This window comes from Lagopus muta, chromosome 4 (assembly GCF_023343835.1).
Source record: "Lagopus muta isolate bLagMut1 chromosome 4, bLagMut1 primary, whole genome shotgun sequence".
NCBI lineage: Eukaryota > Metazoa > Chordata > Aves > Galliformes > Phasianidae > Lagopus > Lagopus muta.
Window position 1 is genome coordinate 18,135,305 of NC_064436.1, and position 27,543 is coordinate 18,162,847.

Sequence of the window (27,543 nt, forward strand, 5' to 3'; positions counted from 1 at the left end):
ACGCCTCCGCCCACAGCGCTCCCTGGTGGGGCCTCCGCGCGCCGCGGCCGCCCTGATCCCGCCTGCCGCCGGTGTGCTGAAGGTCGGCCCCCGCGAGACGAACCTTCTCCGTAGAAACTATTGCCTCTGTTTTCTAAACTGAACACGTTGGTGAGCCTCCCCTGCACGCTGCTGCCAATCGAGCTCCATCCAGTTCCGCACTCCCCACAGTCAGTGACACACTGAACCACCTGCCTCTGCCACAGCCACTACTCAAGCTCTTGTGTTTGGGCTACAAAGGGGGCCTTACATTCTGCTGGTCACAGTAGCCATCTTAAAGATTTAGGCCAACAGCACTGACTCACCTTTACTTGTTACAAGTGCTGGGCAACTCAGCCCCCACATGTGCCCTGTTTTTCCTACTAGTTTTATTATCCATGTTTGCCCTTAACTAGATGGTTAATTACTTTGCCAGTACGCTAAACTTCTAATCCAGACCTGTTACTTGTTCAAGCCATAGAATCACAGAATCAGAGAGCGGTTTAAGACTGAAGGTACCTTTAGGATCACCCAGCCCCACACTCCTGCCCTGGTTGCCCCTCCACCAGATCAGGCTGTCCACAGCCCCATCCACTCTGGACCTCAGTGCCTCCAGGAATGGGAAAGCGTGCAAGGCAATGCAAGGCATCCTTAAATATTGGAGAAACTATTTGAAGCAGTTGGAAAGTTGCTCAGCCTGCACACCTGGAACACTGTGCAGAGGTGTCTAGTACATTAGAACTCCAGCCATGTTGAAACTGTCTCTGAAAATAGTTTTCTTTCTACATTTTAATGACATATAGCAAGAAATATTGGGCTCAGAATGCATCAAAAAGCAGGTGATTATTAAAAATCTTTTGCCTTCAGATACTAGAAGTTTGGGTGACATGGAAACAGTGCGATGTTCCCATAGCTGAAAGGCTCTAAGCATGCTAGACATAAGCAGGGAGAGCCCCATTGCCATCCAGCTTTGATTCAAACAAACTCTTGAAGATCCTCCCAAGGCTACATTGCTGTGATAGGGTGAACAAGATTCACTGTTCTCAGTCCTGTTCTCTAGAAACCATCCTCCATCCCCAGAAAGTATTTGTATTAAATATACCATAGCAAAATTCTTCAAAAATGAAGGCAGCTACTTTGTTTTTCCATTCTCAGTAGCATTTTGAAAGATGCATGAGTGCTTCATCATACTACTGCTGAGCTTTGGCATGTGGAAAACTGTATTTTAACAGAGGTGTTCCCTTTCCAAAGACTTGTTTCTCTAAGTACCTAATTACACTGTGAGACCATAAACATATCTGATATCACAATCTAGGCAAAAAACTGCAGTAACTGCTTTAATATTTCAGTGTCTGATCAAGCATAAGGGGATATATATTATTGTGCTAATACATCATGCTAGAAAAAGGGACAACTGGATTTTCCCTATAGATTTGAATGCTTTTGCAATCCTTTCATGTAATTCAATTTCTTCTTTTTTTCCCCCTAAACAATTGCATAGTGGTTAAAGCTATTCATTCCAGATGTATTAGCAGCTAGAACAAAATCCCTAATGGAAGTCTACCGTAAACTCAAATCCAATAATTTTATTTTTGCTCATTTATAATTAAACTAAATGCATTAGCAAGGACTGAGTACTAATGCATGCAATAAATACTATCACATAGCAAATAACATGCAAACTGTCTCACTGAGACTATCACTTCTGCTTAGCTTAATAACGAGCTTATAGAAACCACAAATTCTTCATGCTTCTAGGGAGTGAGAAAAAGGCCATGCAAATTCTACCTACTTGTGCAAAAATAAGGCAAAACAGCAACCAACTTTACAATCAGTGGTTCTGGGATATTGTACAGTCAACAAATACGCAAAGCAGTATAATCAGGCTGGTAGTCTACAAGACATAACCAAAAAGGTTACCATGGTGGAAAGGGGTAATTGTTTAAACAAAAAAAAGCTCACCTGCAACCTAGGCTCACAGAAAAAAGCCTAAACAGAGCTACCCCAAAAAATGAGCCTTCCCTCAACAGCAGTCAGCTCTTAAATGGGGTCAAGGAGAGGTGCAGCCAGGCTCCACCCTTTCTAGTCACAGAGCTGAATTGCCTTCACCTGTGTTTCCTTGGCTGACTTAGTGCTTGCCTCAGATGATCAATCAGAGGTTCAAGCCGTGATTCAACAGTTCCCCTACAGACATGCATTGCACATTTTCCACTGTATTGCTCTGAAATTCTCTTGATGTGCATATGAATGTCTGCAGAACTCTTATCCTCCATTTAAAACAATAGAAATCAATCAAATCAATAATTTTTCACTGATATGTGAACTACTGTGTTTAAAGATTAGGTTCAGCAGACCTAAGCATCTTTATGCAGTAATCAGAGTAATTTCATTTTAGTTTGGAAACTTCATGTCACAGATAAGAAAGGATTACATATTCTTTTGGCCAGCTAGTGAGGCTTAATTACAGAAGCGGAAATGCTAAGTCTCAGCCTGAACCAGTGATTGAGCACTTGGTGGGAAGGCAGGGCCAATCCAGGAAAGCCCAGGTGCATGCAATGTACCTGAGTGACTGGAAGGGGAGGAGACAGGATCCACCCCTTCCCAGACCTCATTTAAGGGTTAGCAATGGAAGTAGGGGCACTTTTTGTTGGAGGTTTCTGTCTGTCTGAGGTCTTTCAAAGGTGAGTAACTGGGTGTTTTGCTCTGCTCTGCTTTAGCTAAGGAGTTTGCTGTTTCTATTGAAATACTTTCTATTTTGCTTTGGTTTCCAATAGTTTGATTTTGGTATTATGAAGAGGAGTTCTTTATTGTTTGGATTGTGAAAGTGCATGGCATTTACATGACCTAGATAGATTAGGTTATTAAATGTCCAAACTTAGAAAGCAGAACTTATGTTTACAAGGAGGAAAAACCTGAAAACATAATCACTTTAAACCAAACTGAAGGCATTGTTGACCTCTAACAAAACTCAGTTAAGTCCTTTCTAGTTTACTGGAAGCAAAATGCTAAATTCAGGAGTTTTTATTGTCTTAATTATTAATATATTACTGCTAGTCACTCTCATTCATTAATAAATTTCTAATTATTCAAAGGTTTAAAACTTAACAGAGAGAAGGAAATCAGTTGTGATACAGCTTAACTTCCTTGTGAAGATTTACTTTTCATGAGGCTCTTTTCTTCCCTATTCCAGATAAGCTCAATCTCTTTAGCTGATGGTAGGCAGGAGAAAAAACTTTCTTTTAAAATCTACAGCTGTCTCTTTAATGTCTCCTGCTCCTGGGTATGTGGTTGGGTTTGGCTTATGGTTAATGGAGTGTGATTGGCCAGCCACCATCTCCTGGTGTCACCTTGAGACTCCAAAATAACTTATTATTTTAGGCTTCGTGGAGAGTGGGGCTTTCTGCTGTTTTTCTGATGCATTTGACATTTTCAGGTTACCTACACAAGATCTGAACAGTGCTTAATTATTTTTATTCTGGGTGCTTGTACCTGCAATGGAAAAGGCTTAGAAAGCAATGGAATCTGCCTGCCTGTGTTTCCACTAGCTCTCAAGAGACTTAGCTGTGCATTCTATGCAGTAAATGCCTTTACTTATTATGTAGACTCCTCAGTAATGGGGACTGTCACTGCTAGTAGCTTGATAGTTGTCCAGCTAGCTGTGACTACATTAGCATCAACAGCAGTCTGATTGTATCATCCTAGGGTGGCTCTATGTGACACACACAACCTAGTTTTTCTCTGGCTATGAGCTCTGTGAACTGCTGTATCTGCTAAGTGCTGGATATGGCACATATTTACAGATTTAGTCTGAGAGGTCGCAAGACTAAATGTCAGAGCTGTTATTCCATCTTGTAACATAATAATGAGGCTCCCATGTTTCATGTCTAGTCTTTGATTTTTTTTTTTTACAATACCTTTTCAAATCATAAATTATGTGTGACATAAATTCTCACTTAACTAGATTCTCCTGATTGGCAATTATGCCTGGTAAGCCTCTTGAGTATGCAGTGTAGGAAAATAAATGTATCTGTTTCTACTGTAATAATCCTCAGTGTTTTCATTGGCTTCACGGTTCAGTCCTCAACATTAATACTTAAAGATCATCAGACATGCTGTGGCTAAGAGAGAACCTGCGAGTCAACTATGTACGGAGTTCTAAATATTTTCATGGTTTTTTATAAGGAAAATTCTACATACAAGATTTTGTGTGAGCTTAGAAGGCAGCTAACCAAAAGCAAGAGAGTCTGGTGTATTTTTTGCAGCTAGTGTGCCACATAACAGCTGTAGAGGTGTAGCTATGTTGTGTTCTGAACAGGCTGAGCTTAAGCTCCATGAAAGCTTTTCAGTTTTGAGCTATTTAAGTTTTATGTTTTTCTGGTAATTTTTATAAGACCTGTAAAACTAATAAACCCTGAAAGATCTGTTGCTCTCTCGCAGTTTAATATTTTATAGGTTTTCTATTAAGGTGGAACAGTGACTCATCTTAAATCATTGCAATTCACTTATTTCTCTGGTGGCTCCAGATGTGCTACTTCATCCATGGCTTATCTTGCTATTACTTCTAAAAGAGCAATGTGGTGGAAATACGTAAACTGATGTTTAAAAGTGGTTGATTTTTGTGGATGTCTGTTACTGATCCCTTCTGTATCTTGTCCTGGGTGCTGCGAAACGCACAGACTCAAGTCAATAGATGGTTCCTCCCCTACAGCACATGACTGCACAAGCACCACTGTGTGTGTACACTGCAGGTCTTGAGCAGCTCAGTCACATGGTAATACCGCTGGCTTCAAAGGGGTTCTTGTGTGAATGGGGGCAGTAACATAGGCTCATGTGAACTGTAGATCAAACCATCCAGAGTGAAGTAAAAGATAATTAAACCATTCAAGCACAATTAAAACTTAAAAGCACCTTGCTGTGAATTAGCAGCTTAATACTATAAACCTCAGTGACTTCACAGTGATGTTTTAGAAACTCTAGTTTTCTGTGTACATTTAAAACAACATAAGAAGCTGAAATTGCCTGTATACTTATCGGAGGAGACTGCTGCCCTCTGCAGCTAATTGAAAAATTCCTTTCACAAGATGTGTTGGCAATATTTGGGAAACGTGTCATAGCAATTAAATATAATACACTCTAGTTGACCAAGGTGAGATCCTGTGCTGACTGCCTCAACCTCTGCTGTGGGACTAACTATGGATAGGGCCATAGCATTCCATGTGAGTAAGAAAAAAAACATTGTACCTTTCAGTAATTGTAAACAATTTATTCTTTCAGTATGGTTGTATAATCATGGTATCCTGTTAAATGCTACTTATCTAAGGTCACATTTATTAGTGAGTAAATGTCCACGATTTTCAACCAAGGTTACTTAGCTTCCACTGTAAAAAAAAAAAAAATGGAATTAGTAGAAAGCTTTCATATTGCAACAGTAGGAAGTGATTGTACAACATTGCAGTCAAGAACTATGATGCTATATATATGAGAAAAAACTAAAAGTAGTAATGTCATTGTCCAGCAAAAAATAACTAAGAGTATTAATGTAGAAAGGCATACTTGTTTAAATCTTTTCAGATACGTAAACTGCCCATTTGGAAAAAACCTGTAGTGTTTATTTGTTTTGACAGCCTTACTAGTCTTGACCTTGTAACTGTTTTAACTATGGCTTATCACCTATTTTAACTTCTTCCCACCAGTCGCCTCTGACTCCATATGTAACATGGCACAGAAGTAAATTAGCTCTGTATTTTTATGTTCAACTTGTGTTGAATTAAGCAGTGGCACTATAGTTTCAAATTCTCTTAAGGAAGGAGTGGAGTAAACGCTGCTTTTAAGTACATCTTTTGCTAACACTGCGGAGTTTACTGTCCAGCAGCATAAAATAGTGAAAGTCAGTAATTTTCTTTGAAGCGCATCATATTTTCTAACATAAACTGCAAGTTTCCATGTCTAAAGATCAGTTTACTTGTGGTGTGATGCTTTTGCTTTGAATAGAAGTGAAAATGGGTCTTTGCTATCTTCTAAGAGCAGCTTATGCTGTGTGGTTTCACTTTGCACTGGAAGTAGTGCTGAAGCAGGTCACACGTGTAGGAACAAAGGAAAATTGTTTTATTATTGTAAGACCATGTGGTACAGTCTATGAAACTATTTTTAGTAGATGCTTGCTCTGAGTTAAGAGGAGCAGACTGCCATTTCTTTGGCTGTGTGAGATGTCCCTGCTTTTAATCTTCTACGTTGCCAGTTTGTTTCTGGTGAAGCTGTGACTGAGAATCAGCTACAGAAGTGCCTCTGTCTCTGGCTGTTGGACCTGAGTTGGTTGCAAAGGCTGTGCCTGGTCCAGCACTTTCTTATTTCCACTTTTGCTTGCTCTTCCAGTGCGTAAAGTTCAAGTTCTAGCCTTTCCTGAAGCAAATAGATATTTAAAATATTAAGAACAGAGCTACAAGCTCACATGCTTCACCTTTCCACAAGCTACATTCTGTCCTAGGTTGTGTATTTGGAGCTTGTTGGATGTACCTTTAGTTGTAACTGAGATCCCAGTCCTGGGACATGTCTAGAAGGAGATGAGCATTTGCTGGTGTGCATTACTTTCTACCTGAGAAGAAAGCAGCTCTAGATTGACACCATTTGGAAATCTAACTGGATGATTTCAGTTTTAGGAGTATTTTTGTTAGCTCTTTGGGCAGTTGTAGAATATGGAAGTAAGAATAAGTGATAAAAGAACTGGTATCACCTGAAATGTAACCAGATGATTTTACAGCTCCTGTTAACCTCCTTTTTTGCTTGATGTCAGAAGGATTTGTTTGCTCATCTGATCGACCCCAAAAACAGCTGTTTTCTTGTATTTACTTTCACATTTAAGCAAGTATTCTGCTTCAGAAATGTGCCTGAATCTTATCTTGTGTTTAAGTGCCCTCTGGCTTAAGATGCATAAATCCAAGTGTAGTTATTAATGGCAAAATAGTAGAGAAAAATCAACTGGACAGGTATTCTCCTGATTGGATTGTATGTAAGAGACAGTTACATTTACAAGAGATTAACATTGTGTGATTGAAGGTTTCTGGAACTGGGAACTCCCATTCACTGCGGAGAGTTTGGAACTGTTAAGGAAGCTACAGACGTGTGACTGCGCACTGCTGCTTTCTTTCCAGCTCTGGGCTAGGCTTGAACAGGGTGATGGGGGTTAAATTTAGTCCTCGTGAAATGTTTTGTGCTGTTGCTTCCAATAGCTGTGACAGCTTCTATTGTTCTTGTTTGCTTTTAACACACCACAGTTGTCTTGGAATCAAAACCCCTATATGTATGCGGGGTGGAGAGAGAGAAGGGATGTGAGGGGCCTATTTCCCTTTGAGTTCTGCGAGCACCTAAAAAGTCTGAACACAAAATTTTATTTTTATATGTCCTGAGTAAACATATTAAGAGAGCTGGAAAAGCACAGAGGGGAACATGAGTTTTCCCCTGAAAATAGCAGTAAGCATTGTCATTTCACATATACAGGAACCACGTTACTTTAATATGTGTTTTAATTTTTTGAATTTTCCCTATTAATGTATCATTTAGTTCGTTTTGAGGATTTGATCCTCTAGATATTCAACTTTGCCTTTTTTCTTTTTCGTCACCAAAATACTATTCTTATACTCAGGCTTTCTGCCCCTTCATCGTCTAAAAAACAACATTTAGTTGTAGATGGTGAACTGTTTAAGGTTGACATGCTGGGCTCTTGTGTGGTCAGTGAATCCAAACTGTGTTGTTTTTCCAGGCTGCAAGGCCCTTGAGGCAGGGCCTGTGTCTCCTTGAGGGCGTTGGAAATGTCAGTCACACAGGGAGTACTCAATAAATAAATACCAGCTTTGTTACTGCTTGCTGTAGAAATTATACTGAAGCAGAGATCAAAACAGGTATGAAACAAAAAATGAAAAACTCAGGTGTATCTATTGCAGAAGATTCCTGCTTAAATTGGATGTTACTTTGCTGCTTTTCTTACTGCTGCAGCTGAACACTTGGTGAAGAACAAAGCTCAGTAGTAATGGAAGCACAGATACAGTGATCAAAATTTAGAATGAATTAGGTGGGCAAATTGGTTTTGAAATAACAAACTTGTTTAGAGTCAGAAAGTGCTGAAACACATGCCTTGACATTTCATCTTCGAGCGGAGCTAAATGGGTGCATTTCAGGGGAGTTGGACCAGATGGCTTTTAAGGGTCCCTTCCAACTCAAATGATTCTTTGCTGCAAAAACCACTTGTTTTGGAGAAGCTAGAAACCCCGAATTCCTGTCTTCGTTGCAGAAGCAGAATGGCCACTGGGGGATGCTGCTGCACACCGAATAAGTAAACCTGAGGAAAGAAAGGAATACTTTAAACTGAGCCGTAGCACATTTTTTGTAGGCATTTAGAAGGGAAATTTGAGGAAAAATATGTTCAAGACTGTTTTGTTGAGTGAAACAGTAACTCACAGTTTTCAGTAATTTGGGAGACCGACTTGAGCTCTTAAAAAAAAAAAAAAAAGGAAGAACACACATTGCCTTTCAGTCTTGTACAAATTACTGAACCAGGATTTTTCTTCTCTGATCTAGAATATTGACTACTGGGATTTGGATAACGATATCATCTGTATTTCTGGATGTGAAAGGTTTTAGCCTGCTCAGTAATATGCCCTAAACAGATTGAAAAAAAAAAAAAAAAACTTGCAGGGTAAAACAAAATTAAAATTGAAGGATGTAATTAAGCAGAGAAATTAGAAATGCTCCTGGGAATTTGTCTTTTTATTTTTTTTGTGCCTGGGCAGAAACCTGATAGGCTTAATGGTGATTCCAGTTTGAAACTAAGGTGTTGAAAAAGCTTTTGCTGGAGCAGTGTTGAAGAACTTCCAAAAATGAAGATCAAATGTAAACTCCATTTATGTTTTTATATTTGCTTGTTGCTGTAGCAGACTCCAGATGCTGTGTAGCTTTATCACACTCTGCTGCTGCTTGGGATTCCATGAGTGCTTGCCATTAGGTAGTATTGTCTTCTGCTGTCCTATGATGATTTCTGCCATAAAAAGAAGAGTGTGAAAATTAGCAAAACAATGCAGGACTTTTATTGTCCTTTGGCAATGTGAGTGGCTATTCATCCACAGGCTGCTTGCTTATCACTAGCAATCTTTTCTGTGCCTTTCTCATCATGTTCAACTAAGGGAATTTTCATGAGCACTTTCTGGTTTTGTTTTGCTCAAGGATTCTTTGAGGGTTGGGCAAGAGAAAGGATACTTTATAGAATTATTTGCAAGATGTGTGTTGCTGCCATTTTCTTGCCCCCATTTTATAGAATAAGGCTAATATGTTGATGCTTGTGTGGCTATTTTTAGATACCCTATTTCCATATTTAGTAAATGCAGTTTTCAGCCTTACAGAAAGAGGCCATTTATTTGGGCATCTACATATACACTACTCTGGAATTTCAGTGCTGCGTAAGTAGCTGAATTTCTGGTCAGACCAAACTTGCTGTGCATTTATGGACTCCTACATCACAGATGTACTATACTGTGCACCTAAATCAAATGCATAATTTTAGGGTATCATTTTAGGAAAGATGTATTGCTTTATCACTGTCTGTAGTGCTGTTGCTGCCACTCTTGCTAGTAAATCCCACTTGCAGGCATAGCTGCTACCATCCAGTGACAGCAGCAATAGGAAGCAAAGCATAAGCCTGTTTCAAAACCAGCTGTGTGAGATGTAGGTGGGTATGTAGGGAGTGAGGCTGAGGGTCTGAGGAAGCGAAAGTCCATGTAGTGAAAGGAAGAAACGCGCTCTGTAATAATTGATATTTTTGTGTATGTCAATGGTAATCAGGTGTTAGAGTGCAATGGCAGGCCAGCCACAGCAAGCAACTGTAATTCCATGGTGCTTAGCAGAGGGGGGGACAGAGATAAATGTGCTCTGAAAGGATAAAGTGACTGTAATTAAACGAGTTCAGGAACCTGGTCTTCATACAACAGCCGATGTTGATGGGCCCTAAGCAATTGGAAGAAATATTTCTTGGTGAATAGGAAGCATAATAAAGTTAATTATTTTTGTTTTTTCTGTTTCACAAGATTTGCAAATACTCCTTGTGTGAGGCTTTCAAATATTCTTATTGCAATAGAGATTACTTTCTTTCCTTTGTTTAAGAAACTCTTAGGGAAATGTGGGGGCTGTTTTCTTCAGCAGTCCAACTGGCAGGACCTGGCCACAGGTTCTGCCATAGAAATTTGATTCTGGATTGTGTCAGTTTCTGGTTGTCTTGTTAGGAAGGAAGGGGATGATCTCAAGACAAGTGCATGCTCTCCAAACAGATGGAAGACTGGGCCCTGCTACGGTTAGCATAACGTCTACTTTAAGCACAAGTCACTGATACTGCTTTACCATAAAGTGGGTGCAGATGTTGGTGAGCAGAGGAGTACTGGAAGCCTTTCAAAGGAAATGCATTTAGGGAGGGATTTGAAGGAGGAAGTGGCGGCAGCTTTGCATGTGAGAGGTTGTGATTAAATGTTTGACTTGATCCGTAAATGACAGGACAACATTCAGAACAGTCTCACCAAACAAATCATAGGATATTTGATCTGTGAGTGTCAAGCCTGGGAAGTCCCTTGGCTGCTCATGAGCATTTCACAGTGAATTCCTACAAAAGTTAATCTGAAATGTATGCCCTCCTTTGGAAGGAGGATTAACAGTGCTCCTAGGAGAATCAAAATGGGTAACATACTGAGTTGAACAAGAATCTAGATTAACAAATTGACAGGCACTGGGAGTTGGAAAGATACTGAAGATAGATATGATCTTCTTAGCAAGCAGATCCACTATTATATGAAGTGTTTGTGTTAAATTAGATTCAAGCAAACTCTACAAATGGAAACCACATTAATGTGAGATTCTAGTATTTGCAGCGTACATCAGAGCAATCAAGAACTTACTGGAGCAAGTTTCAACACTTTTGTCTTGTTGTAGAATATCAGCACTACTTTAACTTCTGAATGAAGTATTTCTTTACCTAGTGAATAATTTGGGAAAAAATTAGACTGATTGAAGGAATGAAATTAAAGCGTAGGAGGAAGGAAGGAATCAGCAGTTAGAGGCTCCAGTCAAATCTGTTCTTCTGTTTTCTGCCGTTCTCCACTGTTTATTTCAACTGCTGCTCATCACAAAGTTCAACACAGTGTATGTGGATTTATGGGGAGTCTCTTCTGTATTTTAACACAGATGTATCTGAACATATTTTCACAGGAAAAGGGGAGAATCTAGACTAATAAATGCTGTTAAAATTAATACTGTTTGTCTCTTAATAACTTTGAGATTCTCTAGATTAAGATAAGGTCAGTTATCTTTCATGGGTTTTCTACTGACCACTCCAATTGAGTTCCTGCAGGCTTACAGAAACAGAAGAGCTTCAGAACTCTACCTTTTGGTTTCCCACGTGTACCTCACACACAGCCAGATGGTGAGCTCCGCATGCAGATTTGGGCCTTTTTTGCAGTTCTGTCAAGGTTATGTCTTTTGAGTAGCTGCCATTTCTCATTGCTGTCAGAGCAGACTAGCAGTTCAGAGTGTTGCTGCTGACACTGCCTGTTGAAGAAATAGTTTATTTGTATGGGTTTCTAATTCTTAATGTGCAGGAGACCTAATGCATTTTATTCTTTCTTTTGGCTGAAGGTGGTCAGTTCCCCATTCTCCATTTATAGTCTGTATGTGGTTGATGGCTACCAATTGCTCTCATGAAATGTCAATGAAGGTTTGCGTTAATTTTTTCTTCTGTTACCACAAACAGCTCTCTGGTTCAGTGTCAGCTTCTTCAGTGCTACCCTACTGTGATCCCACCAGTTACATTTCATATCTCCAATCTCTTCTTTGCTAATTCTGTGCAATTGCTTCATAGCAGAGTCCATCAACAACATGGTACTGCTAACATCTTCCATGCTTAGCTTTTCCATGAAGGGCTGAAACAGGCTCTCTCGACCTGGCAGGGAGGCATCTAAAAAGTTGGAGTTTGGCAACTTGCTCTTGGGTTGGCCATTCTTGGGAAACAAGAATGACTGTTCTGTTAGTCTCTTCATAGGCACTGGCACAGGTGGGCCAGAGAGTTTGTAGATGCTCCATCCCTAAAGACACTCAAAGTCAGGCTGGAGGGGCTCTGATGGAGCCTCTGGAGCTGTGGGTTTCCCCATTCGTTGTAGAGGAGTTGGACTAGATGGCCCTTCAGGGCCCCTCTCAACGATTCTATGGTTACATGATTTTTGTGCCTTTCAAAATCTCTTATGTGAGGAGTCTTACTTTTTCTTGATGGAATCAATTAAGAACTGTTGATTACACTGAGGCTGCATTGTCATTAGTAGAAAATGAAAGGTCAAGACTTTCAAAATCTTAATGAAGATGAATAAGTAGCATGCTTCCTTCATAATTAAACAGTTGCTGAGTTGCTGAAGCACAATGTTTGTAATTTGGGCCATTTGTGTTCCGGAGTATGATCTTTTGAGCTAACTTTAGGTACTTCTTACAAAATTCTTGGCCAATTCTCAACAACATAATCAGCAAGTGGGGAAGTTATTTCAGGGTGGTCTACTTAAAACTAGTTCTGTTTCTGCTGGCAATTTCTACCATTCCCCCCCTGGATCTCTCCCTTAAGTGGAATATCCAATTGGATTTATTGTGCTTTCACCATAGTCGCAATAGTTATGTCCCTGCTAAATTTTCTCATGAGGAAGGATTCAGCTGTGAATGAGGAAATAAGGTGTTATAGATAGCATACACCTTGTTTATAACCTTCCTTTCTTAGAAATAAATGTCTTCTGTGACCTTTGAGTCCTACCTGCTCTCTGCTTTATCCTGCAGAATACAAAGCTCTGCTAAGCAAAGCTATTTTGTTTTGGACCCGTAATGAATCGGTGACATACATTTTGGCCCTGCAGAGAGAGCTGGGAAGGTGGTATATCTCAGTTACAGTGGAAAGAAAAATATGTTTTTAGAGGTTGTCTAGGCTTCTTTGGAACCTTCTTTGATGGAAAACAGAGGAGCACTGAATTCACCTAGCAAAAAAAACAAACAAACAAAAACAAAAAAAAACAAAAAAACAAACAAAAAAAAACAGGATGGTTTTAAGTGCAGATGTTCCTGCAGCTTTAGATGGGGGTACTTGGGTATGACTGAGGGTTTTAAGAAAAGTTTGCCCAGGCCTCACTGAGACCTTGGACTGACAAATGGAACTAGGCATTTATCACTAGAGCCTCCAGGGCTTGCAGGGGGAAGCTGTGGATCACTGCCTCAGTTCCCAGCTGTGGGGGTGACATGCACTACTTTTCTAGGAATCAAACCCCAGTAAAATTTACCAGCTGGCCTTAGGCTCCTCTTTTTGTCACTCTTCCTGTGGGTCAGTATTTGGAATGCACTAATACCCATTTCCCAGGGACCTTGAAGAGTTGTGCTGTTGTGTTCAGTAGATAACATCCTGAATTACAAAAGTCAACTCAGCCTTCCACCAGGTTCAGATAAGAGATGGACTGTTTGTCATTTGAGTATCATGCAGAGGCATTAATATAAAGTGCTGGGATGATGCTACATCCTTTCCTTGTAAACTGAATAGGAAGTCAGTATTAGAGGGAACATGCAATGGGTAAGTTGAGGGTCAGACAACTGACACTTGGTGCTGACACTGAAATCCTAATAAAGGAGAAGGAGGTATGGAAAGAAACCTGTAAGAAACCCCATGATAATGGAGTTTAGCTCTGGTGTGGTGTATGTTCGTTCATCGTACTCTAGTGTTGTTATAACCCCTCACAGTTTAAAAAATAAGCCAGTAAGATGTGAGGAATTTGTTTCAGAACTGATAGAAATTGTGACTCAGATGTAAATTACTTAATAAGAGTATGTGGGGAAAGCAGAGTTGTGCTAAATATTTTTGCAGTAATACATGTGATTAAAAAAAGTTTGTGCTGTAAGGATGGGTGAGTTTAGCAAGAAAATTATGTAAGGGAATACCTTCAAATAGAATCAGACCCTGAACAATTCCTCCTCTTAGTTGCTTTTTTAACTTCTAGTTTCTCAATAAGAATCCATGCTGGTATCTTTCACACCCACAGAATATCAAATCTGAGCTTACTTTACCATCTGCACATCTTTGTTTTTTACTGATTTACACCTTGAAGTAGCAAAAAACTTTTTGGCACTCTTTTGATGCATAGCTTACTTCATATTGCAGGTTCCCACAATTCTTGCTGCTTTGTGTACAGCAAATACAATCATGTTGTAGGACTGTTCATCCCATTGTGAAACACTTCTTCCAACACATCTTAGGTGTGTATTTCCATAAGACAGCAGCATAAGTTTTTTTTTTTTTTTTGAGCTGGTAGGCCTATGATGGTGTCCCTCTTCTAAGTTGTTAACTGGTGTTTGAGCAAAACTGAATTACTTGATTCCTATGAGAAAGAGAAGAAGCTGTTTTGGCTTATAATGTTAACCAGTTCAAGCAGTAGGGTGAACTGTAAAGGCAGAATCTTATGTCAATGCAACAGTTATGTTGGACAGAGGAAGTAAACATGCATCTGGTGAGAGTTTGGAGAGCCTTGCTCTGAAAGCCCACCAAATACCAATGCAACCTGAGAAGTACCCAGAATTCTGATCAGCATTGGATATTTTTTTATTTTCTGGCATGTGCTGTTGTTCTTTCTGAGGCGTCTAGGATCATTAAGGTTGAAAAAGACCACTAAAATATCTAGTCCAATTGTCAACCTACCTGAACAGTGCCCACCAACCCATGTCCCTTAGTATCACATCTTCCCTTTCCTTGAACACCTACATGGACAGACCCTATAGCCTCCCTGTGCAGCCTGTGCCAACACCTAACCACTCTTCCTGAGAAGGAATCTTTAGTAATATTTTTTTCCTGATAAATCTTCCTAATATTTCCTATCTGTACTCATATTTTCTCTAGTACCAGAGTTTCACTTTAAAGCAGGATTACTGTCTACATGGTTTTAAACTCAAGCAGAAAAATGCTGAGGACTTGCTAGGAGTCATCTACTTTTCTGTCTGAAGGAAGCTGGACTCAAGGCAGATCTACATTCCTCTCGTGAAACTGAGGAAGTGGTGGGTTTAGAGATGCTGTGTTTTTCTTTATCTCTTTGTAACACATGACTTTGGCTGTCTTTAGGTTTAAACTTGGATGGAATAGCTTTAATTCCTATCAAAATTAATTTAGTTTTCAATTTGTTAGCTCATTCTTGCGTTGAAAATAAATCAGAGGAACACATTAATCAGTATTAATTTTCTGTTTCCTAACACTCTAGGTAGCCATAAAATAATAGTGGGACAATGACTGGTTATTTTCTTTTGGTTTCTTGAACTCCCAGGGCTGCACTGTACTCTCCTCAAGGTTTAATGTGCATTCACTAATGGCATAAGTTCTAGCCACAAAGTGTATGATTAAAAAGTGCTGAAAGAAATGTTGATATTTAATTTCCTTTACATTAGCAGTGGCATTCCAAAAAGAAATAAAACTTAAGAGTTCAGAAATTGAACAAGCAAGAGGGAGGTTGGGGAAAAGCTTCAGTTATCTACTGTGTGTTTGAGTTTACTTAAGCAAATGTGGTTTACTTATGCATGTGGTGCAGGGAGACAGCAATACTTTGCTGTATGGCACCCTGAACTAATTATGCCCAATTCCTGGACATGCCATTAGCAGAAGAATAAGTGGCCAACTCTTTTTCTTGCTTTTCTCTGAATTCCATGCAGTTGCAGTCTGAAGCAAACTTGGCTTTGCAATGTGCAATATGATACTCACATATGTTAGCCAAAGCAGTAAAAGACGGTAGGAATGAATTAATACAGCGTGAGTGAATAATGTAGATGAAATTGAGGGCTCTGCTCTATGATCCCTGTCAGATTTAGCAGTGACAACTAAAATCCTAGCTGTTCCCGCTAGTTGTCCTGCCCTTTTTCAAGTGTTACTGTTCCTGCTGAAGAAGGGAGGGGACAGAACAGGAGATGCACTCTTCAGCAACAATGCAGTGCTCAGCATTTTAATGTAAGATGAAAGTCAGTCGGTATATTGGCTTGTGTTCTGTGGCATCAGTGCAGCTGATGTGTTGCCTGCTGTGCTATCTTTGCTGTCTATGCAGCAGCTTCTGATAAAGAGACAGAGGAGATTTGAGAGGCAGCAGACTGGATGGATAACGTTGCTGAGTAATGGGGGCTGTGTATGGCATTACTAATCTGGACAAATACAGAGGCCAAGAAGGAGAGCTGTACAAACTCTATATTTCTGTTTTACTAGAATATTGTAGCAGTCTTACATTTTCACAGGGCTTCCTGCTGTTGTCTTCAGCTTTGAAGTATAGTGTAGCAGGTGAGGATTCTATTAGTGGAATTCCTTTGAATTTTGGTTTCCACAGGCAATTGTGAAGGCTATCAATATATCATGGTCTTTTGGCCATGATATATTGATATATTATTATTATTATTATTATTTTATTTATTTTTATTTATTTTTATTTTTTATTATTATTTTTATTATATAATATATTATATATTGATATATTAATCAATATATCATGGCCATTTCCCTGATTTTATCACAAGTGTTTATTTTCAAAGAAATCAAAAGCAGCTTCTAGCTCTGAATTATTCATAATCTAACAGTCAAACCATGGTGGGGAGATACAGATTGAACATTACTAAAAATTTATTCTCTGAAAGAGTGATCAAGTGCTGGAACAGGTTACTCAGGGAGGTGGTGGAGTCACAGTTCCCACAAGTGTTCAAGAAATGTTTAGATGCTGTGCTGAGAGGCATGGTTTAGTGGAAAACGGTGGTGGTAGGTGGAGCTCTCTTTCAGCCTTGGTGATTCTATGATTCTACAGAATTAAGAAATGGGTGTAAGTCTTTTTTAACACTGTGGTAGAACATTTGCCATATTCACATCACCTGAAAGAGAAATTTTGTGGCTGCGGAGGAGCTCTGACAAGCTCAGGAGGGAAAGAGATAATCCTTTCACACTAGAGAAATTCATGAATTGATTAAACTTTTTTTAAAGAAATGGAAGACGTTGTTTCAGAGCTATGAAAAGAAGAGAGGGCCCTTAAGATGTCAGGCACCCAAAAATGTAGTTCACGTTTCTTGTATACAGGTTTCACGAAGTTTTAGGGATCCTAGAAGTTGGAAACTCTCTTTCAGAAGAGAGTACTGTTTTTCCTTCAGACTTAGTAAATTGAGCAAAAATTACTTCCTTCATAATCTGTCCTATGACCTCTGCTCAGTGGAGGCACAGGCAGCCAAGCGAATGGAGTTAGGTAGCAGAGGGAAGATGAAACTCGCAACTGTAAACAATTGTGATGCTCTGAACTAACACCTAAGTGTGGAATTTGTTTTGCATTCCTTGGAGATATACGTAGCTTTTAAACCTGCTATTTTCTGTCCTTGAAAATGAATAAAACTAAATGAAATGAAGAATCTGTGGGATTGAGATGCAGAGTGAATGGGGTTAGTGTGGAAAAGCTAAATATAGTGTGTCTCTAATAAGAGTTTGAAGGCTGGGGATGGAGTAGTGTGGCGCCCAAGATGCAGCAAAACATTCAGTTAACCTTTAATTCAAGTACTGTGTTTCGGTCTGTGCTGCTCTGCTTGTTGAGAGTGTGTCAAAGTACCCATGACATCTTGGTGAGGGCACAGAGATAGGTAGAGATTTTCACAACCCACACCTAAAATCTATTTTTACACTTCAGCTTTTAAATAAAAAGAGAGAAAAGGCAAGCTAAGCCAGTTTTCTAACAAAGTCTTGAAGTAATATCATTGCTGGGCTGACAACCTTAATGGCCAGTTACGGATGAAGTACAAACCCTAGAAAATGAGGCTCATAATGGGAACTGCAAGTCAACCATGCAATGATAGCATTGCAAATGGGATATGGTAATACTAAGCCATTCTCTGCCTGAGTGAACTGGCTACCTTGGAGTTGGGAGGAATTCACTTGCTTTGTACTAATCTTGTCTGAGCTGAAAAAAAATCAGCAGACATCTCCTTAAATGCAAAATATTGGAGATGTTGGCTTAATGAGTAATATCATGGCTTATCAGGTCTGGAAACCAGAGAAGGATGTCTAGGAAAGGCTGTAAATTGTTGGCAAACTGTAGAATAAGCCACTGTGAGAGAGGGGAGAGGAATGACTAAAGAATCAGTGCTCTAAGACTCAAACCATTCCTGTAAATAAGGGACAGATGTTTCTTATGGAACATCCAGCTTCATCCCTGCAAACCAGTACACTGAAGCTTTTTTTATATAACAGCAGCCAAATGCTTGTGGCAGAATGTTTGTGGATGTATGTTTATTTGTAAAACATAGTTACAGGGGTGAAATCAGAGTGAATGCAGGTGGAGTGTCTCTGAGAAGTACCCGTTATTTGTGTCCAATGGCACTTTGCTGTCCACCTTCCCAGGTGATGACATTTTGTTGATGAGGCTAGTTGCTGGTTTGGAATGCTACTTTTTGCATTTATGCACTAGACCATAAAGCATATCAAAACTGCATGTCCAAGGCTGTACAATTCAGGGCTGATGCACTCTCTGTATCCTAGAGCCTATTTTCATGTATAAGTGTACTATGGTATTTCATTACCAGATCATATAACACTGTGATGTGACAATGTGTCATACTCTTCAGCAAAACAGGAAACATTGAGAAACCTGTTATTTGCATCAGAAGCTTTCAACCATAACAGTGGTGTGCCCTCTGAGATGGAATGAGTGCAGATGCATTAGTATTCTTCATACAGCATCACTTCTGTCGTTATGGTAATGACAGACTTTGCACATTTAACCTATCACTTATAAAAAGAGTATGTTTGTTTCTACAGAACCAGACTGTTCTCCACCCTCATGTACTCAAGTAAGCGAGACAATTCCAGGATTAAGGGTTTCAGCAATGTCAGTAGGATTAAAGACGACAGTTTTCAGAAGTGATTGGGATTTAAGAGTCTTTCTTTGTAGTGTTTTTATGCACTCCAGCAACAGCTATTTTTCACTCAGTTCATCATATGCTACTGTGCCTCAGCTGCAAAATTTAAACCAGTAGCTGAACCACAGTCTCAGCTCTTACTTTCACAAAGACAAAAGGTTTTGGCTTGTCACAGTCAGACTCCCTAAGAACAGGACTAGATATCAGAAGATCAAGTGTCCTTTTCTAGGGGTAAGTAGTTTCAGCTGTAATTGAGTTTCATGTTTTCTAAACAGAGGAGTCTAGACACGTGAAGCATATTAGCCTTTGAAGAGATATTTAATGATATTAAATAGTTTTCATCCACATCAGGAAAGATGCTTTTCCCTGTGGATGCTCCCCCAGACTTGTCAAGAAGTCCAGATGTGTTTCTTTCACAAGAGCATGTAACCAAGGGATTTTGACATGTCCGTTGTCAGTTGTCATTGCTAGAATATGTCAAGCTTTCCACAGTAAACTTCTCAGCTGGCTATCAGTGCTCAACCTTAGTTAACAGTTTCTAAAATCTGGTTTCCTATACCCAAAGTATAGTGCAGGCAGCATTGTTTTGTTACAGCATCAGCATTGGGAAATACCTTTACAGGCTGCTTGTTGCACGAAGTGCCCCTTGCTGAAAAGGCTTCTGTGCAATCAGCAGGGGCAGGCATGATGGATCTGGCCAGGGTGTGAATTTGCAGCGCATTAGCTGCTCACCATTAGCTCCGGCAGTAAATGTGTCATTGTGCTCACAAAAGCGTTCTTAGTGCAGATTAAGGCTATCCACACAGGAAGCTTTTGCAGAGTGGTATGGAGCTGCGTGAATTCACACCTTAGCTTAGTCAATAGTAAATTTCCCCTGTAGACAGGACCGCAGCCTATCCACCCACTTAGCTTGCATCTCTCATAATGTGGCTTTTCACAAGTGTCAATTATCTGAATATGCTCGCAGACACATCTTCATTTTTCTCACCAATAGTCCCCTGTAACACTTTGCAGACAAGTCTCCAGGATTCACATTGCTGCGCCTGCTCTTGTGTCCTTCCCCAAAGGAAAACGGGGATGCCATAAGCTGGAACCTCACCTTCATCCACTGCTATATTTCCAGTTGGAGCTGGTGTTCTCCCCTGTGGCCGTCCTCCTTTGTCTTCTACAACTGACTGTATCTTCTCCTGCTTCCTTTACAGCTCCCTATAGCTGCTTAGATAAGAGTTATGTGAGAAAAGCAAAGTCTTGATGTAGCCTGAGCTTGAACTCACGGATTTACCACACTTTCATAGATCAGCATGCATAGGAGATGACATAGAACCATGGCTGAGCAGAGCTGTTATTGTTATATTACTTGTTTTACAATAAGCTTGACACTTCAAAATTGTTCAGACAACTTTGACTGTGGACAAAGCTCTCCACTGTATCCCAGCAGTGCTATAATCTTCCTTTTAGTACCTCTTCCTCATTCCTGATTCCTTTCATGTGGCTTGGGCTTGCTGCCTGTTGATTGGATGCTACGCTCTTTGGGAGTGGGTTGATGCCTTTTACACTTCCCGAGGTTCTAGCTGGATGGGAGCATCACTACAGTACAAGTGATGGTGATCATAATTACAGCTGACAACTGAAATAAATGGCACTTTTTGAATCTTCCCTACTTTGTCTGCATTAATACGAAAAAAGAGGATATCGCCACGATCCCGACCTTGAAAGTGAGGATCAAACTGGTGCTACGCTGTATTTTATTCTTCTTCTTGGGACCAGACTAGACACCTCACTGAGAATATTTTCTTGCATACTTTTTATTATTCTTTTCCCTCAGCACTGAAGGAACACAGAAGTCCAGCTTTTCTGCACTTTCTTTTCCCTTGTTAAAGTATGTGGGACTTAATGCATAATCTATACAGCTTCTGGGGTAGACTACTCAAAGAGAATACAGTATTATCTTAGAGGACATTGCAGAGATGCTTGAACAATGTTCCATTGTCAGAATGGAAAGGCAGTGCTGATAGTTTAGTTCCAAGCCTTGAATTCCCCCTGCTAACCCCATAGCTGACGCAAGGGAACCTTTTCTCCTTGTCTGCTACCCTTCTCTTTTCTTGAAAAGTCCTTGTTAGCTGTTAATAAGAATTCTCATTTGCACGGCAATTTGAGCTTTCAGATCACAGTCTACAGCAAGATGATTGCTTGAGTTCTAGGAATTAAAAGAAACAGTCCAGAAACCTTAAATATTTTGCTTAGTGATGCATTTTGCGGAGGAGAAAGAACATTCTATCTCTGCTCTTAGCTTCTGCGTTGTACTTCTTTCAAACATGGGCTTATTAATACAGTAAGTGTGAAATTGTTTTCAAAATCCTCTCTGAAAGCTTGATTAGGTGTATGCACTCTTCAGTGTAACTCGGATAGAATACTGACTTTTTATCATGAGGCCACCATAAATAACAGATTTTAGTGTAAGTTGGATCACTGCTAGAAAGTTTTACACCATCACCACATATGGAAAGCTTTTTAGGATGCACACCCTGTACTTATTTCCTTGCTGAAAGTCTTCACAAATGCAGATCTTAGCTTCCTAGCCAGAGCTTTGAAGAAATCCCTCTAATAAAATCTCTCTTCTCCTCCCCAAGATCTTTCTTTTTCTTCCCTGGGAGTAACCAGCATGTCAATGCAAGTGGGTTTACCTTCTGTGTTTAGCAGAGATAGCATATTTTTAAAGAGAGGACCTCACGCTCACTCATGACCCTGTAGGCCTCCAATCAGGTACTACAATTACAGGAATAGTCAGATTCTGCTTTTAAATATCCAGTTGAAAATTGTGTGGTGATGATGCCTAGTTTCTGTCTGGCCAAAGATTTATGACATTCTCAACTTGTAATTTTCATGTTGCTTGTGAACACTTGCTACTAGCTTTGTAAAAGAAGTGTTAAAAAGACATAATGCTGAGCTTCAGCAGTTTTACCTTCTTTGATAATCTTGACGTTTGTTTTGTTTTTGAGTATAAACAAATTAACTACTGTGGATGTAAATGTTCTGGATTTATTGAGTTGACAGGTTAATACTGACCTCTTGTCCTGGTTGATATTTGCCTGTGGGGATATTAAGTCTTAGTATGTGTCACAAAAGTCAGTGCTGATATTGTACTTAGAAGAGGAGAAAATTGTAATGTTAGGAGTTATATTAACCTGTAATGAAAGCTTGGTAGAACTAATTATTTTCAGGTTAAACTCAAATTAATCAAACCATTGGGATGCTTTTTTAAAGAATAGTCAAGCACCTTGACCTGCTGTTTGGATATGTTTAACTTCAATTTACCCAAGTTTAATATAGGAAAGAGGGGGAGAAAACAGCCAAAGTGATTGATTTGTAGTAAAATAAAGCATTTTCTTTAGCCAGAGATTAATATATTTTTCTCATGGGGGGGAAAAAGCTCACCAAAGGAACAAACGTAAAATCACAATCCTTTTTCTCCCCGTTCAGTTAACTGATAGAGAAAGAGATTCTGTGAGTACTGCTTGCTATTACATTTGTTATACAAGCTTTTGCGAAAAATATCAGGAAATTTCTCTGCATAATAGCAATGTCCAATTTTTATTTTAAGAGAGAAGTAAAAAGAGATAGACAAATGTTTATCTCCAGGGAGTAACAACTAATTCAGCTGCAGCCAGCTGTTTTCATACATTTACCAGAGTACATTCCTCCAGGGCTCCCACACTGCTGACCTATAAAAGGTGAGCTCTAAGAGATTACTAAGTCGCTGTCTTCCTGAGCTAGATGTAGGACTTAACAACATGAAAAAAGGAAGTATTTTCTTCTATTCTCATTGCTGGAGAAGCCATTTTTGTTCATCTGATGAGCTGCTTATCAGTCTGCCACTTAAAAAAATATATATATATATATTGATCCCCATCATATATTCTTATTTTCCTGGCTGTAGGTATTTAATAAAAAGGATTATTTCTCTGAAGTTTTGTTTAACTCTTCTCTGAATTAATGTGACAGCTCATGCCATTCCACAGCTGTTGTCTTGTTTACATATCACCATTTAGAGGGACATTCCCGTCATGGGACATATGGAGCATGTATGTTACATATTGCATTCTAAGATAAGTCTAGTTAAATCCCATTTTTATGGCCTGAATTTTTTTAAGTCCCTGTAAGAGTCTGCCACAGGAGACTGACAGGAGAGACAGGTGTATCGTGGATTCAGCATGGTGACAAGTTTTCAGATTCAGCTGCATTCTTACAGCAGCAAAGGGCAGAGCAGCTGGCAGTCCCCAGCCCTCTGCCTCTGTAGGAATATAGGAAGAGCCTGTCATGCTCCCATGCTTGTGAAAATGCAACTTCTAACAGAAATAAATTGTCTTTTTTTATGAATAGTTTTAAAAGGGTCCTCCCGAAGCTCCTTGAGCCTGCAAGCAAGTTAATTCCGTTAAGTGAAGGCTCCTAGATACAGACACCCTTATTGTGTGTTTTTTAGGAAGCTCTTTTGAGGAATATTTATGCAATTTAATGGGGAAATCCAAAAAACAGGTAATGTCTAGGCTTCTGGCTGGACTACAGCCAAGGGAAAATAGATATGTAGTAAAGGGCTGAATTACATGGATGCCACAGGGAGGAGAGGATGTGCCCATTCCTACCCTTTCCCCTTGTGCTGCATCCCTTATAGTTTGCAGAAATGTTTCTTCAGAGCTAAAGGGGGAATTGGTACTGCTAGTCAAAAATAGGCATTTTTGTAGAAGCATAAAGTAGGAAGCAGCATGCTGGGAGAGGGATTGGCTGTGCCTACAGAGCAGGCGTGGCGAGGGCTACTTTTGCTGTGTTTCCAGTGGGTCTCCACCTGGGCGGTCTCTCTTCCTTCTCTTGTGCATGTAAGTGATGCTCCTATAGCAGTGAGTGGGATGAAGTCCTGCTCAGACTACAAATCCAGCTATAGGAAAAACAGCCAGGAAAAAGCAGAAACCAGCCACCCTCTTTGGTTATAAAAGAGGAATGGTGTGAGAATCCAGAATGAAGTCCCATCCCCCCCCTCTTCCCTCATATGTGATATAGCCAGCAGGCAATCTCTCTTCAGAGCCTTTTCTTGCAAGATGTTATAGGTATTTCTGCATACAAGCTATTTCCTCTTCTTTGAAGGTCACCGTGAGGGTGAGCTGCATCATTACACAACTCAGCAAAGGCAGGTGCTACGATTACCTAGTCTAAAAAAATCACTCGAGCGTTTGCTCTTTTGCAGTGAGAGCAAGCATCTGGGATCTTTCCTCTTTCATGGTAATCTCATTTGCAGTGACATGAATGAGTTCAGATCCTGAATTTCCCTCAAAGAGTATCTCTAAGCACCAGCCAGAAGGAATCTGGTGGGGGGAGAGCATTTATACAGAACTCCTTGCTTTACAGTCACCCTCCCCCAAAATCACATTCACTCCTCCTGATAGCAGCAGCTGCGGCTGATGCATTCATCCAGTAGCAGAGAGGACAATTTCAGTCTGAAACTGCATTGTTGCTTGGTAACCACCTGCCAGAGAGTGCAAAAGTGATATGTGTGGTGCCCAGAGCCTGAGGTGTTGCATCCCTCCGACAAGCGGGTGCCATGCAGCTGGCCTGGGGATCAGCAGTGCTCAGTGAGGAGCCCTCTTGCACCTGGTCACAGCGAGTGAGTAGCCCGGCTCTTTTTCTGATCTATGCAATTATCAGCCAGTTCTCTGCTCCTGGCTTTGGAGCACAGGAGCCATGGTGTTCTGAGTGTATAGGCAAGTATGCGGCCCAATCTTTAGTGCTGTCACAGAAAGACCCAATGGCACAAGAACTTTTATTTATCAAAGCATTCTCATTTGGATATATTTGTCATATAACTTGTCATGATGTTCTGGGAGTCTGTCATGTGATATACTTAAAATATATTTGGGGATTTGAACATATTTGGAGCTGGGTCAGATGTGGAGCTTGGCTCCAGATCAGATCTCACTTGCATTAAGTCTCATTACCATATGAAACTTCAGATAAGTGTTTGTATTCAACCTAAACAATGCTAGAATCCTGCAAGCTGTTCTGATAAGAACTGAGCTATTTTGGTGGCTACCTGAGCACTTGAGGCTTTACAAAACGAATGTCAGTAATGCTTGCCAAACCTTTACCAACATGCTCATTAGTCTTATTTTAAAAAAATCAGACTTCTCCTGAAACCTAACTGAAAAAATCTTTTTCTTAAAGATTTTGGCCACAATTCTGAGTTCACAGCAGGGACTCGGGTCCTTTTCCTTCCTAAGATTTCCCTTTTTCCACCTTTTTCTTGGCGTTGAGTGAGCCAATAAGTAATGAAGGGGAAGAAGATGACTGAAACGGTATAGCCATGAAATAGCATGTATCTGATGCTGTTGAACACTGATAAGTTTGCTATTGTGCATGTTACTGGCTTAAAACTCAGAAGGAAAATCCGAAACAGAATCAGAACGTAGCAGAACATTTGTTTTGGCACATTGAACACTGAGGCATGTATTCAGAACAGCTTGTGAAGGAAGAGTCACGCCTTTGAAAACAAAACAGAGGCCTATGTTCACACCTCACGTGTGAAAACTGGGCCTAAAAATAATGTAATAACCTCAGTATGCTAAACATGCTGCAGCATATAGAGCCACCAAGAACTTTCTTATGCTCTGGCACCTCTAAGCTACTTAGTACCTCTTCCATTCCACCACCATTTCCCCCTGCAAAAGTATTCCTTACCCCTTCTTAGCCTTATTGCAGCTGCTTGGCACCTCTTGCTGTTGCTGTAGGAGAAGGCACCTTCAGCTTCATACCTTTGTCTTCACCATTGGTGATCTGGGAACACAGCAAAACCACAATTCGTTCATGTGCTCTCCCTGTATGCTGTGATCTGCATATGCTTATGGAAAACAGCAGGCTTTACAGAAATACTCTGTGCTGTTTGTGGCAATTACACCATTTTATTTAATAGCGTGCTGACTAGCAGGTCCCCTGGATGCCATAGAAATTCATCCCCTGTTCCAGCCTGCTAAGCAAGAAGGGGTCATCTTGCTTCTTCACAGTTAGCCTGTGAGTGCTGCCCCTGTGTAGATGCAGAAAAGAAATGGCTACACATGTTCTCCCCTCACACAGGAGGAGTGCTCTTGCAAAAGTCCCTTGCTTGCTGAGCAAGAGGGAGATCTCTCCTCATGGAATGTTCATGCATCGATGGTGGCTCTGAAGCTAATTCAGTCATCAGTTTTCTGTGGGCTGCTGTGCTGCATGTGAGAGCAGCTGAGGTACGCAGGCTGTGCTACAAGCATACAGCCAGGGGCAGCCCTGCAGCAAACAGCTGTGCTGGTTTGTGACCAAACAAGAGCCAAAAGCGTTATTTTGTGGTGCTCACAAGACCACTGTTCTTGGGAGGAATTAAGAAAAAAAGAGTATAAAACAAACTGTAATGTAGTAACATTCCCCTTTAACACAAGAGCTATTCTTGGAGTCCCTGTGTATAGCTCACAGAGGCCCTTTATAAAGCACTCTCATGAGCAACTTGGCATGGTAATGTCCTCACTTCTTCTTGCTCTCCTGTTGTGACTTTTCTAGTTGGATTGATGCTTTCTTTTAGTGCTCCTTCATTATGCAGTCAACTCCCTTGCTCACCTAGGAAATGAAGGTTGATTGGCCCTGTACAATTACAGATTTGTATCACGGGCACTCCAGATCGACAAGATAAGCTAACAACTATTGCAAAAATGGTAATGACTAAGCTAGAGACACATTGAAATTGCCACCTAAAGCTAAAAGCTGTGATGAGCATGCTGCTTAGGTAACTATGGGGTATGAAGTTACTCAGTCATCTTTGGAAGTTATTTACTGAAGCAGAATTAATCCGTGATAAATGGCAATGTTTCCAAAATCACAAGAGTTAAGTGCTTTCATTTTAAGGTTTCTAACCTACAGCTAACATTTTCCCAGATCAATTTTTCGAACGTAGATTTCATGCAAGTGACATTCTGTCCTCTTTTGTCCTGATATTCCATTTCACTTTGTTAGCAATTACTACCACAGAGAAGACATCTTTAGCTCAGACAGATTTTCAACCCATTTAACAGTTCATTCTGGGATGATGGAAAAACAATTGAAGCTAAACGGTTCATCTGAGCACAGAACTACCATTCATTATGGCAAAAACATGTAGAAAGGGTGCATTCCTTCTCAGGCCATCATTTTAGGAATGAAATAGCACAAGAAGCAGTGTATTGATTCCTAATTCTGTTCACTGTGATGGAGTGGCACAAGTCAGTGGCACTGCCTAGGGCAGTGGCTAGCTTTGTGCTGGAGAGTTCCCTTTCTGAGAGGACTTATGTTCAGCAACAACTGCTCATCTCTAAGCCCGTGGCATTAGTTGGTTAGCTGTGGAATGGCAACTTGGGAAGGATGAACGATGCCGTAAGAAAAAAACATTAGTGTAAAAAAAAATATATATATATACATGTATGTTTTTCTTTTTAAAAAGAGCTCAAAGAAAGCTAATAAATAAATAAGCCTTTATGTTCATTTTATGTCTTCAAATGGCTTCAGGCAAGCGCGTGTTCCTTGTCAGGGCAA

The 27,543-nt window shown here is 40.2% G+C and overlaps 1 long non-coding RNA gene across 1 annotated transcript in view; it reads left to right on the forward strand.

The window, feature by feature from the left end:
- The first annotated feature begins 2,610 nt into the window (after positions 1-2,610).
- The window catches only part of LOC125692583 (uncharacterized), a 29,508-nt gene continuing 4,575 nt past the window's right edge, over positions 2,611-27,543 (forward strand). The window contains exon 1 of the long non-coding RNA XR_007376765.1: positions 2,611-2,699. This is a non-coding gene — a long non-coding RNA (uncharacterized LOC125692583). The remainder of the gene's footprint in view (positions 2,700-27,543) is intronic.